This window comes from Balaenoptera borealis (genome assembly GCF_965194805.1).
Source record: "Balaenoptera borealis genome assembly, chromosome: 18".
Classification (NCBI taxonomy): Eukaryota; Metazoa; Chordata; class Mammalia; order Artiodactyla; family Balaenopteridae; genus Balaenoptera; species Balaenoptera borealis.
In genome coordinates, this window is record NC_138877.1 from 37494409 (window position 1) to 37512079 (window position 17671).

General features: G+C 38.0%; 1 long non-coding RNA gene across 1 annotated transcript in view; it reads right to left on the reverse strand.

Annotated features, from left to right (window-relative positions):
• Positions 1–3254: 3254 nt before the first annotated feature.
• LOC309615959 overlaps positions 3255–17671 on the reverse strand; it is a 278194-nt gene continuing 263777 nt past the window's right edge. Inside the window, exon 3 of the long non-coding RNA XR_014237177.1 lies at positions 3255–3697. This is a non-coding gene — a long non-coding RNA (uncharacterized lncRNA). The remainder of the gene's footprint in view (positions 3698–17671) is intronic.

Consider the following 17671-nt stretch of genomic DNA (forward strand, 5'->3'; position numbering starts at 1 on the left):
CTCTTTGTATTATAGGTTCTACTGGTTTTGAGAAATATATAATGACATGTATCTATCACTGTAATATCTTGTAGAATAGTTTGGCTGCCCTAAATATCCCTGTAATATCTTGTAGAATAGTTTGGCTGCCTTAAATATCCCCTGTGCTCCACTTAATCATACACTTCTTCCCCAAGACTCTGTGAAAAACATTGATCATTTTACTTTTCCTATAGTTTTGCACTTTCCAGAATGTCATATAGTTAGAATTATACAGTACAGAGCATTTTTGGATGGGTTTCTTTTACTGAGAAATATGCATTTAAGATTTCTCCATGTATTTTTGTGACTTAATATCTCATTTCTTTTTATTGATGAATAATATTCAAATGACTGAATGCATCACAGATTAACCATTCACACACTCCATTAGTTGCTTTCAAGTTTTAGCAATAGTGAATTTACCTGTTGTAGACATTTATGTACACGTTTGTGTACGGACATAATTTTTTTTTAACATCTTTATTGGAGTATAATTGCTATACTATGGTGTGTCAGTTTCTGCTTTATAACAAAGTGAATCAGTTATACATATACATATGTTCCCATATCTCTTCCCTCTTGCATCTCCCTCCCTCCCACCCTCCCTATCCCACCCCTCTAGGTGGTCACAAAGCACCGAGCTGATCTCCCTGTGCTATGCGGTTGCTTCCAACTAGCTATCTATTTTACGTTTGGTAGTGTATATATGTCCATGCCACTCTCTCACTTTGTCACAGCTTTCCCTTCCCCCTTCCTATAACCTCAAGTTCATTCTCTAGTACGTCTGTGTCTTTATTCCCGTATTGCCACTAAGTTCTTCATGACCTTTTCTTTTTTTTCCCCTTAGATCCCATATATATGTGTTATCATACTGTATTTGTTTTTCTCTTTCTGACATACTTCACTCTGTATGACAGACTCTAAGTCCATCCGCCTCACTACAAATAACTCAATTTCATTTCTTTTTATGGCTTGGTAATATTCCACTGTATATATGTGCCACATCTTCTTTATCCATTCATCCGATGATGGACACTTAGGTTGCCTTCATGTCCTGGCTACTGTAAATAGAGCGGCAATGAACATTTTGGTACATGACTCTTTTTGAATTATGGTTTTCTCAGGGTACATGCCCAGTAGTGGGATTGCTGGGTCGTATGGTAGTTCTATTTGTAGTATTTTAAGGAACCTCCATACTGTTCTCCATAGTGGCTGTATCAATTTACATTCCCACCAACAGTGCTAGAGGGTTCCATTTTCTCCACACCCTCTCCAGTATTTATTGTTTCTAGATTTTTTGATGATGGTCATTCTGACCGGTGTGAGATGATATCTCATTGTAGTTTTGATTTGCATTTCTCTAATGATTAATGATGTTAAGCATTCTTTCATGTGTTTGTTGGCAATCTATATGTCTTCTTTGGAGAAATGTCTATTTAGGTCTTCTGCCCATTTTTGGATTGGGTTGTTTGTTTTTTTAATATTGAGCTGCATGAACTGCTTGTAAATTTTGGAGATTAATCCTTTGTCATTTGCTTCATTTGCAAATATTTTCTCCCATTCTGAGGGTTGTCTTTTGGTCTTCTCTATGGTTTCCTTTGCTGTGTGAAAGCTTTGAAGTTTCATTAGGTCCCATTTGTTTATTGTTTTCTTTATTTCCATTTCTCTAGGAGCTGGGTCAAATTGGATCTTGCTGTGATTTATGTCATAGAGTGTTCTGCTTATGTTTTCCTCTAAGAGTTTGATAGTGTCTGGCCTTACATTTAGGTATTTAATCCATTTTGAGTTTATGTTAGTGTATGATGTTAGGGAGTGTTCTAATTTCATACTTTTACATGTAGCTGTCCAGTTTTCCTAGCAGCATTTAATGAAGAGGCTGTATTTTCTCCACTGTATATGCTTGCCTCCTTTATCAAAGATAAGGTGACCATATGTGCATGGGTTTATCTCTGGGCTTTCTATCCTGTTCCATTGATCTATGTTTCTGTTTTTGTGCCAGTACCAAACTGTCATGATTACTGTAGCTTTGTAGTATAGTCTGAAGTCAGGGAGCCTGATTGCTCCAGCTCCATTTTTCATTCACAAGATTGCTTTGGCTATTCGGGATCTTCTGTGTTTCCATACAAATTGTGAAATTTTTTGTTCTAGTTCTGTGAAAATTGCCAGTGGTAGTTTGATAGGGATTGCATTGAATCTGTAGATTGCTTTGGGTAGTAGAGTCATTTTCACAATGTTGATTCTTCCAATCCAAGAACATGGTATATCTCTCCATCTATTTGTATCCTCTTTAATTTCTTTCATCAGTGTCTTATAATTTTCTGCATACAGGTCTTTTGTCTCCTTAGGTAGTTTTATTCCTAGATACTTTATTCTTTTTGTTGCAATGGTAAACGGGAGTGTTTTCTTAATTTCACTTTCAGATTTTTCATCATTAGTGTATAGGAATGCAAGAGATTTCTGTGCATTAATTTTGTATCCTGCTACTTTACCAAATTCATTGATTAGCTCTAGTAGTTTTCTGGCAGCATCTTTAAGATTCTCTATGTATAGTATCATGTCATCTGCAAACAGTGACAGCTTTACTTCTTTTCCAATTTGGATTCCTTTTATTTCTTTTTCTTCTCTGATTGCTGTGGCTACCACTTCCAAAACTATGTTGAAGAATAGTGGTGAGAGTGGGCAACCTTGTCTTGTTCCTGATCTTAGTGGAAATGCTTTCAGTTTTTCACCATTGAGGATGATGTTGGCTGTGGGTTTGCCATATATGGCCTTTATTGTGTTGAGGAAATTTCCCTCTATGCCTACTTTCTGCAGGCCTTTTATCATAAATGGGTGTTGAATTTTGTCGAAAGCTTTCTTTGCATCTATTGAGATGATCATATGATTTTCTCCTTCAATTTGTTAATATGGTGTATCACGTTGATTGATTTGCATATATTGAAGAATCCTTGCATTCCTGGAATAAACCCCACTTGCTCATGGTGTATGATCCTTTTAATGTGCTGTTCTGTTTGCTAGTATTTTGTTGAGTATTTTTGCATCTATGTTCCTCAGTGATATTGGCCTGGAGTTTTCTTTCTTTGTGACATCTTTGTCTTGTTTTGGTATCAGGGTGATGGTAGCCTCATAAAATGAGTTTGGGAGTCTTCTTCCCTCTCCAAAATTTGGAAGAGTTTGAGAAGGATAGGTGTTAGCTCTTCTCTAAATGTCTGATAGAATTCGCCAGTGAAGCCATCTGGTCCTGGGCTTTGGTTTGTTGGAAGATTTTTAATCACAGTTTCAATTTCAGTGCTTGTGATTGGTCTGTTCATATTTTCTATTTCTTCCTGGTTCAGTCTCGGTAGGTTATGCATTTCTAAGAATTTGTCCATTTCTTCCAAGTTGTCCATTTTATTGGCATAGAGTTGCTTGTAGTAATCTCTCATGATCGTTTGTATTTCTGCAGTGTTAGTGGTTACTTCTCCTTTTTCATTTCTAATTCTATTGATTTGAGTCTTCTCCCTTTTTCTCTTGATGAGTCTGGCTAATGGTTTATCATTTTTTTTTATCTTCTCGAAGAACCAGCTTTTACTTTCATTGATTTTTGCTCTTGTTTCCTTCATTTCTTTTTCATTTATTTCAGATCTGATCTTTATGATTTCTTTCCTTCTGCTAGCTTTGCGGTTTTTTTGCTCTTCTTTCTCTAATTGCTTCAGGTGCAAGGTTAGGTTGTTTATTCGAGATGTTTCCTGTTTCTTGATGTAAGCTTGTATTGCTATAAACTTCCCTCTTAGAACTGCTTTTGCTGCATCCCATAGGTTTTGGGTCATCGTGTCTCCATTGTCATTTGTTTCTAGGTATTTTTTGATTTCCCCTTTGATTTCTTCAGTGATCACTTCGTTATTAAGTAGTGTATTGTGTAACTTCCATGTGTTTGTATTTTTACAGATCTTTTCCTGTAATTGATATCTAGTCTCATAACGTTGTGGTCAGAAAAGATACTTGATACGATTTCAATTTTCTTAAATTTACCAAGGTTTGATTTGTGACCCAAGATATGATCTATCCTGGAGAATGTTCCATGAGCACTTGAGAAAAATGTGTATTCTGTTGTTTTGGGGTGGAATGTCCTATAAATTATCAATTAAATCCATCTTGTTTAATGTATCATTTAAAGCTCGTGTTTCCTTATTTATTTTCATTTTGGATTATCTGTCCATTGGTGAAAGTGGGGTGTTAAAGTCCCCTACTATGATTGTGTTACTGTCGATTTCCCCTTTTATGGCTGATAGTATTTGCCTTATGTATTGAGGTGCTCCTATGTTTGGGTGCATAAATATTTACAATTTTTATACCTTCCTCTTGGATCGATCCCTTGATCATTATATAGTGTCCTTCTTTGTCTCTTGTAATAGTCTTGATTTTAAAGTCTATTTTGTCTGATATGAGAATTGCTACTCCAGCTTTCTTTTGATTTCCATTTGCATGGAATATCTTTTTCCATCCCCTCACTTTCAATCTGTATGTGTTTCTGAAGTGGGTCTCTTGTAGTCAGCACATATATGGGTCTTGTTTTTGTATCCATTCAGCCAGTCTGTTTCTTTTGGTGGGAGCATTTAATCCATTTACATTTAAGGTAATTATCAATATGTATGTTTCTAGTACCATTTTCTTAAACGTTTTGGGTTTGTTATTGTAGGTGTTTTCCTTCTCTTGTGTTTCTTGCCTAGAGAAGTTCCTTTAGCATTTGTTGTAAAGCTGGTTTGGTGGTGCTGAACTCTCTCAGCTTTTGCTTGTCTGTAAAGGTTTTAATTTCTCCATCAAATCTGAATGAGATCCTTGCTGGGTAGAGTAACCTTGGTTGTAGGTTTTTCTCCTTCTTGACTTTAAGTATATCCTGCCACTCCCTTCTGCTTGCAGAGTTTCTGCTGAAAGATCAGCTGTTAACTTTATGGGAATTCCCTTATGTGTTATTTGTTGTTTTTCCCTTGCTGCTTTTAATATGTTTTCTTTTTGTTTTTTTTAAACATCTTTGTTGAAGTATAATTGCTTCACAATGGTGTGTTAGTTTCTGCTTTATAACAAGGTGATCCCTTTCAGAGTATTTTTAATTTCATTTATTGTGTTTTTCATCATTGCTTGGTTCCTCTTTAGTTCTTCTACATCCTTGTTAAATGTTTCTTGCATTTTGTCTATTCTATTTCCAATATTTTGGATCATCTTTACTATCATTATTCCGAATTCTTTTTCAGGTAGACTGCCTATTTCCTCTTTATTTGTTAGGTCTGATGTGTTTTGACCCTGGTCCTTCACCTGCTGTGTCTTTTTTTGTCTTCTCATTTTGCTTATCTTCCTGTGTTTGGGGTCTCCTTTTCACAGGCTGCAGGTTCGTAGTTCCCGTTGTTTTTGGTATCTGTCCCCAGTGGCTAAGGTTGGTTCAGTGGGTTGTGTAGGATTCCTGGTGGAGGGGACTAGTGCCTGTGTTCTGGTGGATGAGGTTGGATCTTGTCTTTCTGGTGGGCAGGTCCACATCTGGTGGTGTGTTTTGGGGTGTCTGTGGCCTTATTATGATTTTAAGCAGCATCTCTGCCAATGGACCGGGCTGTGTTCCTGTCTTGCTAGTTGTTTGGCATAGTCTGTCCAGCACTGTATCTTGCTGGTCATTGAGTGAAGCTGGGTCTTGATGTTGAGATGGAGATCTCTGAGAGATTTTCACCGTTTGGTATTACATGGAGCTGGGAGGTCTCTTGTGGACCAGTGTCCTGAAGTTGGCTCTCCCACCTCAGAGGCACAGCCCTGATGCCTGGCTGGAGCACCAAGAGCCTGTCATCCACACAGCTCAGAAAATAAGGGAGAAAAACATAGAAAGAAAGAAAGAGGATAAAATATAATAAAATAAAGCTATTATAATAAAAAATAAGAAAAATTATTAAGAGTAAATGTATTCAGAAATTTTTTTTTTAATTTTTAGAAATAGATTTATTAATTTTTTATAATAAAAAATAAGAAAAAAATTTTTAAGAAAAAAATTTATTAAGAAAATTTTTTTTAATTTTTTAAAATAAAAAATATGAAAAAACTTATTAAAATTTTTTTAATTTGTAAAAATAGAAAATAAGGAAAAAATTATTAAGAAAACATATAATAGGAAAAAAAATTTTTTTAAGTATTAAAAAAAAAAACAAAAACGGATGGACCTAATCCTAGGACCAATGGTGAAAGCAAAGCTATACACACAAAGTCTCACCCAGAAGCATACACATATACACTCACAAAAGAAGGAAAAGGGGAAAAATTAATATATCCTGCTCCCAAAGTCCACCTCTTGAATTTGGGATGATTCGTTGTCTATTCAGGTATTCAACAGATGCAGGCACATCAAGTTGTTTGTGGAGCTTTAATCCGCTGCTTCTGAGGCTGCTGGGAGAGACTTCCCTTTCTTTTCTTTGTTCATACAGCTCCCAGGGATCAGCTTTGGATTTGGACCCGCCTCTGCATGTAGTCGCCTGAGGACGTCCGTTCCCCGCCCAGACAGAATGGGGTTAAAGGAGCAGCTGCTTCGGGGGCTCTGGCTCACTCAGCCCGCCGGGAGGGAGCAGTTAGGAGGAGGTGGGGCGAGCCTGCGGTGGCAGAGTCCAGCGTGACATTGCAGCAGCCTGAGGCATGCTGTGCATTCTCCCGGGGAAGTTGTCCCCGGATCACGGGAGCCTGGCAGTGGTGAGCTGCACAGGCTCCCGGGAGGGGCGGTGTGGAGAGTGACCTGTGCTCCCGCACACAGGCTTCTTGGTGGTGGCAGCAGCAGCCTTAGCGTCTCCTGCCTGTCTCTGGTGTCCACGCTGATAACCGTGGCTTGTGCCTGTCTCTGGGGTCCGCTCTGTTAGCCGCGTTTCGCGCCCACCTCTGGGGTCCGCGCTGATAGCCGCGGCTCGCGCCCTTCTCTGGAGTTTGTTTCGATGGTGCTCTGAGTCCCCTCTCCTTGCGCGCCGCGAAACAAAGAGGCAAGAAAAAGTCTCTTGCCTCTTCGGCGGCTGCAGACTTTTTCTCAGGCTCCCTCCTGGCTAGCTGTGGTGAGCCTACCCCTTCAGGCTGTGTTCACACTGCCAGCCCCAGTCCTCTTCCTGCGATCCGACCGAAGCCCGATCCTAGGCTCCCAGCCCCGCCCACCCCGGGGGGTGAGCAGACAAGCCTCTTGGGCTGGTGAGTGCTGCTCGGCGCCGAGCCTCTGTGCGGGAATCTCTCCATTTTTCCCTCTGTGCCCCTGTTGCTGTGGGATCCGTGCTGATAGCCGCGGCTCGTTCCCATCTCTGGAATTCGTTTAGGTGGCGCTCTGAATCCCCTCTCCTTGCGTGCCGCGAAACAAAGAGGCAAGAAAAAGTCTCTTGCCTCTTCGGCAGCTGCAGACATTTTCCCGGACTCCCTCCCGGTTAGCACCAAAGCCCGAGCCTCAGCTCACACCCCCCGCCCGCCCCAGTGGCTGAGCAGACAAGCCTCTCGGGCTGGTGATTGCTACTCAGCACCGATCCTCCATGCGGGAATCTCTCCGCTTTGCCCTCTGCACCCCTGTGGCTGCGCTCTCCTCCGTGGCTCCGAAGCTCTCCCCTCTGCCACCCGCAGTCTCTGCCCACGAACGGGCTCCTAGTGTGTGGACACCTTTCCTCCTTCACGGCTCCCTCCCACTGGTGCAGGTCCCGTCTCTATTCTTTTGTCTCTGTTATTTCTTTTTTCTTTTACCCTACCCAAGTACGTGGGGATTTTCTTGCCTTTTGGGAGGTCTGACGTCTTCTGCCAGCATTCAGTGGGTGTTCTGTAGGAGCAGTTCCACGTGTAGATGTATTTCTAATGTATCTGTGGGAAGGAAGGTGATCTCCGCGTCTTACTCTTCTGCCATCTTGCCCCTTCCTCCCCTGTTTCTTAAGATAGGATTGTATTGCTATAAACTTCCCTCTTAGAACTGCTTTTGCTGCATCCCATAGGTTTTGGGTCGTCGTGTCTCCATTGTCATTCGTTTCTAGGTATTTTTTCTTTTCCCCTTTGATTTCTTCAGTGATCACTTCATTATTAAGTAGTGTATTGTTTAGGCTCCACGTGTTTGTAGTTTTTACAGATCTTTTCCTGTAATTGATATCTAGTCTCATAGCATTCTGGTCAGAAAAGATACTTTATATGATTTCAATTTTCTTAAATTTACCAAGGCTTGACTTGTGACCCAAGATATGATCTATCCTGGAAAATGTTCCATGAGCACTTGAGAAAATGTGTATTCTGTTGCTTTTGGGTGGAATGTCCTATAAATATCAGTTAAGTCCCTCTTGTTTAATGTATCATTTAAAGCTTGTGTTTCCTTATTTATTTTCACTTTGGATGATCTGTCCATTGGTGAAAGTGGGGTGTTAACGTCCCGTACTATGATTGTGTTACTGTCGATTTCCCCTTTTATGTCTGTTAGTATTTGCCTTATGTATTGAGGTGCTCTTATGTTGGGTGCATAAATATTTACAATTGTTATATCTTCTTCTTGGATTGATCCCTTGATCATTATGTAGTGTCCTTCTTTGTCTCTTGTAATAGTCTTTATTTTAAAGTCTAATTTGTCTGATATGAGAATTGCTATTCCAGCTTTCTTTTGATTTCCATTTGCATGGAATATTTTTTTCCATCCCCTCACTTTCAATCTGTATGTGTTTCTGAAGTGGGTCTCTTGTAGTCAGCACATATATGGGTCTTGTTTTGTATCCATTCAGCCAGTCTATGTCTTTTGATTAGAGCATTTTATCCATTTACATTTAGGTAATTATTGATATGTATGTTCCTATTCCCATTTTCTTAATTGTTTTGGGTTTGTTATTGTAGGTCTTTTCCTTCTCTTGTGTTTCCTGCCTAGAGAAGTTCCTTTAGCATTTGTTGTAGAGCTGGTTTGGTGGTGCTGAACTCTCTCAGCTTTTGCTTGTCTGTAAAGGTTTTAATTTCTCCATCAAATCTGAATGAGATCCTTGCTGGGTAGAGTAATCTTGCTTGTAGGTTTTTCTCCTTCATCACTTTAAATATTTCTTACCACTCCCTTCTGGCTTGCAGAGTTTCTGCTGAAAGATCAGCTGTTAACCTTATGGGGATTCCCTTGTGTGTTATTTGTTGTTTTTCCCTTGCTGCTTTTATTATGTTTTCTTTATATTTAATTTTTGATAGTTTGATTAATATGTGTCTTGTCGTGTTTCTCCTTGGATTTATCCTGTATGGGACTCTCTGTGTTTCCAGGACTTGATTAACTATTTCCTTTCCCATATTAGGGAAGTTTTCAACTATAATCTCTTCAAATATTTTCTCAGTCCCTTTGTTTTTCTCTTCTTCTGGGACCCATACAATTCGAATATTGGTGCGTTTAATGTTGTCCCAGAGGTCTCTGAGACTGTCCTCAGTTCTTTTCATTCTTTTTTCTTTATTCTGCTCTGCAGTATTTATTTCCACTATTTTATCTTCCAGGTCACTTATCCATTCTTCCGCCTCAGTTATTCTGCTATTGATCCCTTCTAGAGTATTTTTAATTTCATTTATTGTGTTGTTCATCATTGCTTGTTTCCTCTTTAGTTCTTCTACATCCTTGTTAAACGTTTCCTCTCTTTTCTCCAGTCTATTTCCAAGATTTTGGATCATCTTTACTATCATTATTCTGAATTCTTTTTCAGGTAGACTGCCTTTTTCCTTTTCTTTTGTTAGGTCTGGTGTGTTTTTACCTTGCTCCTTCATCTGCTGTGTGTTTTTCTGTCTTCTCATTTTGCTTATCTTACTGTGTTTGGGGTCTCCCTTTCACAGGCTGCAGGTTCGTAGTTCCTATTGTTTTTGGTGTCTGTCCCTAGTGGCAAAGTTTGGTTCAGTGGATTGTGTAGGCTTCCTGGTAGAGGAGACCAGTGCCTGTGTTCTGGTGGATGAGGCTGGATCTTTTCTTTCTGGTGGGCACGTCCATATTTGGTGGTGTGTTTTGGGGTGTCTTTGGCCTTATTATGATTTTAAGCAGCATCTCTGCCAATGGACCAGGCTGTGTTCCTGTCTTGCTAGTTGTTTGGCATAGGGTGTCCAGCATTGTAGCTTGCTGGTCATTGAGTGATGTGGGATCTTGGTGTTAAGATGGAGATCTCTGGGAGATTTTCACCATTTGGTATTATGTGGAGCTGGGAGGTCTTTTATGGACCAGTGTCCTCAAGTTGCCTCTACCACCTCAGAGGCACAGCCCTGATGCCTGGCTGGAGCACCAAGAGCCTTTCATCCACACAGCTCAGTATAAAAGGGAGAAAAAATAGAAAGAAAGAAAGAAAGAGGATAAAATAAAATAAAGTAAGATAAAATCAAATAAAGCTATTAAAATAAAAAATAATCATTAAGAAAAAAACATTTTAAGTAAAAAAAAAAAACAAAAAAAAAACGGAAGGACAGAACCATAGGACAAATGGTGAAAGCAAAGCTATACAGACAAAATCTCACACAGAAGCATACACGTACACACTCACAAAAAGAGGAAAAGGGGAAAAAATAATATATCTTGTTCCCAAAGTCCACCTCCTCAATTTGGGATGATTCGTTGTCTATTCAGTTATTCCACAGATGCAAGTTACATCAAGTTGACTGTGGAGCTTTACTCCGCTGCTTCTGAGGCTCCTGAGAGAAATTTCCTTTTCTCTTCTTTGTTCACACAGCTCCTGGGGTTGAGCTTTGGATTTGGACCCTCCTCTGCGTGTAGGTCACCTGAGGGCGTCTCTTCTTTGCTCACACTGGATGGCGTTAAAGGAGCAGCTGATTCGGGGGCTCTGGCTCACTCAGGCCGGGGTAAGGGTATGGATGCGGGGCGAGCTTGCAGTGGCAGACGCCAACGTGACATTGCAGCAGCCTGAGGCATGCCGTGTGTTCTCCCGGGGAAATTGTCCCTGGATCACGGGACCCTTGCAATGACGGGCTGCACAGGCTCCCGGGAGGGGTGGTGTGGATAGTGACCTGTGCTTATACACGGGCTTCTTGGTGGCGGCAGCAGCAGCCTTAGCATCTCATGCCCGTCTCTGGGGTCTGCGCTGATAGCCGCGGCTTGTGTCCATCTCTGGAGCTCCTTTAAGCAGCGCTCTTAATCCCCTCTCCTAGTGCACCAGGAAACAAAGAGGCAAGAAAAAGTCTCTTGTCTCTTCGGCAGTTCCATACTTTTTCCCGGACTCCTTCCCGGCTAGCTCTGGTACACTAACTCCTTCAGTCTGTGTTCATGCCGCCAACCCCAGTCCTCTCCCTTCAATCCGACCGAATCCCGAGCCTCTGCTCCCAGCCCCTGCCCACCCCAGCATGTGAGCAGACAAGCCTCTCAGGCTGGTGAGTGCTGGTTGGCACTGATCCTCTGTGAGGGAATCTCTCCGCTTTGCCCTCCTCACCCCTGTTGCTGCACTCTCCTCCGCAGCTCCGAAGCTTCCCCCCTCAGCCACCCGTAGTCTCCGCCCGTGAAGGGGCTTCCTAGTGTGTGGAAATCTTTCCTCCTTCACAGCTCCCTCTCACTGGCACAGGTCCCGTCCCTATTCTTTTGTCTCTGTTTTTTCTTTTTTCTTTTGCCCTACCCAAGTACGTGGGGAGTTTCTTGCCTTTTGGGCAGTCTGAGGTCTTCTGCCAGCATTCAGTGGGTGTTCTATAGGAGCAGTTCCACGTGTAGATGTATTTCTGATGTATCTGTGGGGAGAAAGGTGATCTCCACATCTTACTCTTCCGCCATCTTCCGAATCCCCCTGTATATAACTTTTGAAATAATTTGGGTAAATATCAAGGACCATGATCATATGATAAGACCATGTTTAGCTTTGTAAGAAATTCCAAAGTGTCTTTCAAAGTGGCTTTATGATTTTTCATTCCCACCAGCAATAAATAAGTATTCCTATAGCTCTTCATCTGTACCAGCATTTAATATTATCAGTGTTTTGGTTTTTACCAATTCGAATAGAAGTATTGATATCCCATTATTGCTTTAATTTGCAATTCGCCAATGATATATGATATCGAGTATCTTTTTATATGTTCATTTGAAGATTCAATTTTTTTATTCCATTTATCATCATAGTGTGCTGATATGCAACTTACAGAGTCAATGGTGAAGTTGTATATGATAAACATACCATATAAATAATGCTGGATATAAAGAATAACTATTACTGAGATGAACTCCTATATTTTTCCTTCAGCAATTATTCAAGTGTATATATCAGAATTTAAGTCCTCCTGCACTACTCATTTTTGCCTTTGAGCAGATTCTCAGATTGATAGGATTGAATGGGAATGTGAGGAAGAATACATGAGATTGCTGATTCCCGTCTCCAACCATCCTGTCTCCAGTATATAACAAAACTGTATTTCTTGATGATAACCAGGATCAACAACCCAACCCAATAATCTGAACCTATTTTTTGTCTATTAATTCTGGAATTCATCCACGACAATTTCAAAATTGGCAATTACCTTCAAGATGACTTTTTGGCAGCTTACTGTAGAACCATTGTTTTGACCCTGGTGAAGCAGTTCTTTGTGTCTTTAACGTTAATCCACAAACTCAGCAGAGTCCAGAGCTCCAGGAGCAGGAGAGAAACTTTTTTTTTAACAAGTCATTGGTTTTAACCATTAGAAATTACCCTCATAAGGATGTTCAGGCCCATGATTGCCAACAGCCACATGAAAAGATGCTCAAAATCATTAATCATCAGAGAAATGCAAAGTAAAACCACAATGAGATATCACTACACACACATACCTGTCAGAATGGCAATCATCAAAAAGAACACAAATAACAAATGTTGGCAAGGATGTGAAGAAAAGGGAACCCCCGTACACTGTTGGTGGGAATGTAAATTGGTGCAGTCACTGTGGAAAACAGTATGCAGGTTTCTCAAAAAACTAAAAATGGAACTACCATATGACCCAACAACTTCACTCCTGGGTGTATAGCCAAAAAAACTGAAAACACAAATTCGAAAAGGTACATACACCTCAGTGTTCATAGCAGCATTATTTATAATTGCCAAGATATGGGCATGTCCTTCAACAGATGAAAGAATAAAGGAGATGTGATATATATAATATCCATTATATATATAACAAACTAGTGGTTACCAGTGAGGAGAGGGAAACGGGGAGGGGCAAGATAGGGGTAAGGAATTAAGAGGTACCAAGTATTATGTATGAAATAAATAAACTACAAGGATATATTGTACAACACAAGGAATATAGCTAATATTTTATAATAACTATAAATGGAGTATAACCTTTAAAAATTGTGAATCTCTATTTTGTTCACCTATAACATATAATATTGTACAACTATTCTTCAATAAAAAAAGAAATTATCTTCATACTCATACATGCCTTCACAGTTCTCTGTAGTATCCAGAAACATATTATGTGCTGTTTCAGAGCTTGCACCACATCTTTGAAGCAGTCCTTCAAGTGAAAACCATAAAGCATAGTGATAACAAACTTCCATGAGAAGGGTAATGAGTAAACAAGTATATATTCTTGAAAATTACTTGAGTAATTTTTTGAGTTAAACATTACTCAAAATTGTTCTCAATATTCTTACAACTTCTAAACATTGTAGACCTCCCTTCCTCCATTGGATGTTTTACAAGCCAATCAGCTCTGTCAAAATCTAATTGTCAAAAATTGTCTAATTTTGCTGCAAGCCCACTATCTATAGCCAAAACATTAATGCAGTTAGTTTTAAAAAGCTTTCAATTTAATGTTACTTGGAGACTACTCAGGTATTAAATATCAGTTTTACTCTCTTCATTGAAGGCAAAAAGAGAGGAAAGAAAATTTGAATAGTGAGGTATCATAATATGTATTTTATTTTAAAAGGATCATTCTCACTGCAATGAGAATAGAACATAGATAAGTAAAGATTTGGGGTGTTAGAAGCGGGGAATGGATGCAAAGGAGTCAAAATCTGAATATATTTTCAAATGAAGCCAACAGAATTTAAGAGTGGGTTTAGATGGAGATAAGAAAAAGAGAGAAAAGAAGAATATTTTTTAAAGTTTGGGCTTTAACTATTATTAAATGCATTTGCTAATTCCTGAAAAGTCTGTGAGATGACGACTTTGAGTGATGTTTTAGTTGGCCTTCAGCAGAAAACAGATGGCATACAGAAACTGGCAGTTTGAAGAGAGTTTAATAAAGGGAAGAAAGTAATTACAAAAGTTGGGTCTGGGAAAATCAAGGGGGGTTTGTACAGTACTCCGGGGGTTAAAAACTGTGATAAGAAAGTGGTCGCCATTATAATCCCCACATCTAAATGGAAAGAGCAATTGCCACAAACCATGTAGATTTCCATGCACAAAGTTGCCTGAAGAAAACTGTGTTCTTCAGTAAAGTGTTACAGATAACATATGGCGATCTTAGTGAAATAAATACCCCAATATTACTCTCCTCTTGCTCTCTAGCCTTCATTCTGATATCTCTCATTATGCAAATCCAACTGGAAATAAGAGAGCAAGGGTTTCTTGATCTAGTTCAAATGGATTAATCCTGCTATGGTAGAAAGCATAGTGGAAAAATATGAATAATGGATTCCAAGCAGTTATTTGAAGATATATAACTCAGGTAGAATGTCAGAAATGAAGCATTAGTCAGCAAAGTAGAAATGTTCAGTAGTCTGGAGTTCAGCGGAAAAGTTAGGACAAGCAATATGAATTAGGGAATGGTCAGCATATATATGATATATAAAACCATGTAGCTAGATAAGTAGTTTCTAATTTTAAAAAGATTTCAAAGACTCATATCTATTTCTATCTAGATTTAGGTAAGGCAATCAAAGACCTCAGCAGTTCTGAAGCATTGCCTGGTGAGGCAAGAGAATCATGAAAGAATTCTGACTGATAAGACAAGTGAAGACTGATTCAAATATAGGTTTAGTAGGATGAGACCTAAGAAACTGTACCTAGTTTTGGCATTATGGAAGTAAATTTTACTGAACAATACCAAGGACCAGATCAGACAAAATATTAAATATTGCCATTACAGCCATACAACTGGATAGTCTTGAATTATCATTAATTGAATTAGACATTTGAAGTTAAACTTCCCAAAGATTCTCTAGCCCCAACTTAGATGTAGAAACTTCTTTTGATCTTTACAAGGCCAAGTGAATATATATACACTGTGGCTTAATTTTCACATTTATTCTATTGTTAACGAGTGTTACCTTGTGGAAGATACTGTACCATGCATGTCGTGACATATGACTATCATTTCTCTCTCATTCATTTGTCTTCTGCATAGAGGACATGCAAGTTTATGGTGAAATAAATCTCAATGCATAGTCTTCCTATTCACCATACCAACCTACGTGGAAACAAAATTTACTTTACAGAAAGATCTAAGTCTGTCTATGATAATGTTTGACCACTCAATTACATACTTAGCCTCACCCTGTTCTGGATATTATTTTGTGTGGCAGGGTGTATAAAGGTCAATCATAAATGTTATAAATAATTTTGAATTATGATTATTTATAACAAGATCTCCCATGAGTTTCTGAATTCCTCAGTTATATTAGTTATACTGTATTTATGAACAAAAACCACACGTTTATATTTCATGAAAATGAAATGTCATTTTAGAGGCACTTCCATTGGTGTGCATTTTCTTCCCATAAAATCTGCAAAAGACTGAAATTTTAATTAAAGTTTCAAGTCACTGTCTATAGGCATTATAATCAAATTAACCAAGATAGGAGTTGTAGAAAAGATGACAATTTAGGAATAAGGTGCCTATAAATAATTCCTCCTTTTATTTAACAACTACAAAAATACAACAAGAGAAATCCAGAGGGATAAAAAGGTGTTTTCTACAAATTGAAAATAATGAAAAGCTGTTTTAGGGCCAAAGAGGTTAAAAATCTACTGAAGTAACTGTATATGTGGTTAATGAAGATCTAGCTATCAAATCTGTTTTCCATTACAAACAGAAAGCATATTGTGAAATATAGAAGAAAACATAAAGTTGAAACCATGAAATAGGTTTTGGGTTTCAAATAGGAGACTCTGAATATAACTATTTATGAAAAAAGTTACTTTATAATGCAGGATCATCAGATCATATATAATTTAGTAATGTCTTTATTAATAATCTATCTTAAATTTTTCTAAATCACATTTTATGTCTTCCTTTCTTGTCTTTTAAGTCTTTCTTAGGTTTACAAGGAAAATTTCTATGTCTTTTTTTGCCTTTTCTTACATGAACCATATTTTAGAAATACCAAATGTAATTGATATGGGGAAGTTATACTTTATTTTTTAAAATTCTGTTAATAAATGCAGAGGAAATGAGGTTTAAAGCAAAATGTATGTAACTCATGGGAGTGATAATGGTAGATTAGGTTGACAACAACTGAATCCACTGACTAATTTTAACGTCTCTAAATCTGGGACAATGGGACAATCTTCTCTTTTATTTCTGAATGTGAGTCAGTTTTTGACAATGGTTAAAAACTATACCCATAGCAAAGAGAAGGAAAAGAAAGTAAGTTTTGAACAAAAGTAAGCCTGCAATGGCATCAGTGTCTAAAGTATCTGAAAGGATGCCAGATATTTTTCCAATTTTTTAAACAGTCTCAATCCTCCTCCTTCTAAAATGCTTTCATCAAGAAATGGAAATACATTAATAAGAAAATATTATATTTACTTTGTTGTTCTTGTTTGACAGTTTCACAAATATATCTAATATCATCAATTTTTAATGAATTATGGCTAAATTAAGATTCAAGTATACTAATATTATTGACCTAAAAATCTAGAGTTTTAACATTTAATATTTTTAACATCTTAAAATAACCATTTTTAAAATATTGTTTTATTGGGAAATTGCCTGTACATTGAAAATAACTATATTATCAACTATTAAAAAATAACTAATTTGTTACTTAGGAGTGACTATGATTTTTATGGGGATTTGGGAGTACATTTCTGCTTTAAACATCTTAATATTTATATTCAGCACTTTTCAAATTACCATAACTCCTTAACATTATTTTACCATTAGAATATTCTTTATATTTGAAAACATAAAATCCTACAGCAGCAAATGAGGCAAACAATATTATATAAAGAAAAAAATTATTGTTTTAATGAGATTAATCTCTTGGAGATTACAATGCAGTAGAAATCATAGAATGAGATGATGTAAATTGCAAGTTCAATATATATGAACGTGTGTACAGGTTTTTACTGGAGGGTTTTTTCCCTTCTCCCAAAACTCCACACAAGGTTAAATCAACTGACCTCCTCATCCTAGTTTCCTTCAGGCTATTTCATTTTCCACACAGTTCTATTTAACCCTTAATGTATTTTTCAGGAACTCTTTAACCTTCCCCAATAAATGCACAAGCCTTTAGGGATGGTTGGGGTTTGTTACTATTTGTTTTTAATTGATTGGAGTTTTCTTAAAAAAGTAAAATAAAATAATTTTTTGGGAGCACTCTTTATACAGTGTGTTACGTGGTCAGTTAAGGTTAATTTTACAGTGCTATATACTAACCAAATGTTTTAAAATGAAGTATGAATGAAATTTGTTAGTAGAATTTGAAGCTTTATCAACTGAGAAGAAGAAATCAGAACATTAGGTTGGAGTAATAAGGGTAAAGAGAAACAAAGAAATTTTAGTTGCAATT